The sequence below is a fragment of the Neovison vison genome, chromosome 12 (genome assembly GCF_020171115.1).
Source record: "Neovison vison isolate M4711 chromosome 12, ASM_NN_V1, whole genome shotgun sequence".
NCBI classification, from domain to species: Eukaryota; Metazoa; Chordata; class Mammalia; order Carnivora; family Mustelidae; genus Neogale; species Neogale vison.
In genome coordinates, this window is record NC_058102.1 from 79,975,379 (window position 1) to 79,978,270 (window position 2,892).

Here is a 2,892-nt window from a genome sequence, read left to right on the forward strand (position 1 = left end):
TCCATGTAATTCCAACACATGCAGATGCTTAATTCACATGATTTGAGAGAATGAGTTCTGTCAAATGTTGGGTTCACACACAAAGTACCCACTGCATTATTGCTGTCTAATATTGCTAGGCAGTAATTAAGATCCTATCTCCTTCTGATGCTTACTAATTTTTAATAATAAATTCCAAACTGTGGGGGTGAGGTTGACAGTGAAATCACCAAACTATTATTTTTGGAGGAGGACATTTGCCTATTTCCAATGCTCTGGCATCTCTTCCCATTCTCTATTTGAAGTAACAAGAGCTTGGACTAAGATGGTAACTATGAACCTGGAAAGGAAGAAATGGCTATGAACAGTCCTTCCTCCTGCTCATGCAGGAGGAAGAAGAAAAGGCAAGAAGGACACACAGATGGTTGCAAAGCATGGAGCCTGACAGCTTTCTGGGATCGGGAGACTGATCTATTTATTTGACAGAAACCTGCTGATAGCTTTTGCCTAGGAAGACAAAGGGATGTTATTCCAAGCAGAAGCCAGAGGAGCAGCATGAACATCAGTGACTCAGCCCTGAAAGAACGGGCCAGGAAACACTGAGGCCTTAGAGCTGAGATTGGTCACGTCCCTCTCTTTTATGTGTTGCCCAGACTCTCCTCCGCTTCTCCAAAGCTTTCATCTAGCTGAGTGCTACTCAACCTTTCTGGGTCAGCCAAATATTTGTGGAGAGCTTTATAGTCCATGAAGTCCTTTTACATACATTGTCTTATCAACCCTATGCAATGGAAAAGCAATCCCATTTTATCATCAAGGAACCTGAATGGTAGTGAGGGGCAGAATTAGGAAGTGGGTAGGGGGACTGTGACCCTGTATTTACTCAGTGTCTACTATTCAACACTGTTTCAGGTTCTCTAAGAGATAGAAGCAGAAGATATGACCTTTTGACCCCAGGGGCCTGTCATCTTTGGAGGGAAACAAACAGAAAATACATCAGATTGAGTAGAGAATAAGTGTGTGCATCCCAGAGCTAAATATTAGTAAGTATATAACAATATGTCGATATAGAGAGTTATGTAAAAATCTGACACATTAATTCCATTTGCAAGAAGAATCTATGTAAAAATCTGACACATTAATTCCATTTGCAAGAAGAATCTTTTAAATATTTATTCTGATTTAGTGGCCAAGGACACAGAATAATAGAGAACTAGAGCATTTGTGGAGATTTTACAGGAGCTCTAGACTATTTATTTGACTATATAGGACCTCTATCTTGAGAAACTGAATTTCTTCACTAAAAAATTATAAGGAATTTTTAGGCTTATTGTCAAATAAAACAAAGCATATACATAAAAGGAAAGCTCCATAAATGCAACATGGTTGTAAAAAAAGAAGCATATAATAAAAATAATACATCTATTTTATACATTTTAGACTGTAATAGGAAGACAGAGTGTGTATGGCAGAAATATAATATAGAAGCTTCCTGTTATCGACTTTTTTTTTTGTTTTAAAAATGAACTACTTAATAAAGCGGACGAAAATAAAAAGTGATTTCAAAAGGAGTACTGTAGTTCTCCAAGGGGAAATCACTTTGACCCCGATTTAAAATAATTTACAGAATGTGGATCTTCTGTAAGGATCATGTTTTGCTTTTTAAGGATTAGCTTTTTCCAAGAAGGAGGTGGTTGGAATTTTTAGAGTCTAGTGTGTGGCAATAAAAGGAGGTGAGGTTTGAGATTCTTCTCAAATTTGTACTCTATCCCCACCTCAGTCCTCAACAAAGCTACAGTAAAAAAAGGCTTTAGTTTTAAAGACTTTTTAAGCAAATTCCATGATGTTTATGAACAAAACAATTTTTTTTTCCTATTTTGTCCTCAAAAAAATGAAAAACAACTTCCTGGGTTATTCCTACATCTTCCTTCAGCTTTTTGCCAGCCGGGAGATGAGTGCTCTATTTCCACTGACTAGCAGACTCTGAATTGAAAGAGCTCAAGTACAAACAAGAATAAAGGAGGTAAGGTTCTATTCAAAAAGGGCTCATGTTTGCAGATAATTTGATTTCATTCATTAAATGAAGCTATTATTTTCTTCTTCCCCAAAAGCTGTAATGCAGAGTATAGGAAACACACATGTCTAAGAAGCCTATCTCTGAGAAGAGAAGACAGAGTCATCAAAGACACCCAGTTGTGTGTGGGAGTCATCACTGGGGGTTGAATTATCAGGCCAAAAACAACTGGGTATGGCTCAGTTTCTGGAGCTGTTTCATGTCAGGGTTAACTCCCACTTCAAAGAAACCCAGCAGACGGGAAATGAAAGTTCAGGACATCTTCCTTTGAATCTGTTTTCAAAATGGCTCATGCAGTTTGTTGGCTGGGATCTTGGAAAGGCGTATTTCAAGGTTCATCATTACTATTTGCCTTTTATCAAGAGCCAATAATATGCACTGAAGATGCTCATGTACGTATAAATTACGGTTCTTCACTTATGAGGTTGGTGTTGATAACACTGCGATCCTTTTGGGAGAATATAGCTACAAGACTTGATGAGTGACCCCCATATACCCTCAGTAAGACCAGGTCCAAATCAAAGTTATTAGTAAGATATGAGAAGACTTTCAAGGGAAGACAGAACACCAGGATCTGGATACAAGTTTCACGGAAGGGAGCAAATGAGCATTCGAAGGAAAAAAGGAGAAAAACAAAGACACCCCCCTCCACCTTTCTGCTCCTGTTTAGTTGAATAGAAATAAGCAGATTGTCCCAACCAAATCATCTGTGCCTTCTTGTTAAAATAGATCTTCATCTTGCTAAGGATAGGAATTCTTTCTGAGCTATATATGGATATATAGGTGGATTCCAGGCTTTACAGTTATTGCAGAGAATAACACAGTTATTGCATTATTTTGTC

At 37.9% G+C, this 2,892-nt stretch overlaps 1 long non-coding RNA gene across 1 annotated transcript; it reads left to right on the plus strand.

Annotated features, from left to right (window-relative positions):
- Nucleotides 1-901: 901 nt before the first annotated feature.
- LOC122891484 lies at nucleotides 902-2,349 on the plus strand. The gene is made up of 3 exons (XR_006381288.1): nucleotides 902-1,019; nucleotides 1,910-1,999; nucleotides 2,088-2,349. It is a non-coding gene; the product is annotated as an uncharacterized LOC122891484 (long non-coding RNA).
- The last annotated feature ends 543 nt before the right edge of the window (nucleotides 2,350-2,892 follow it).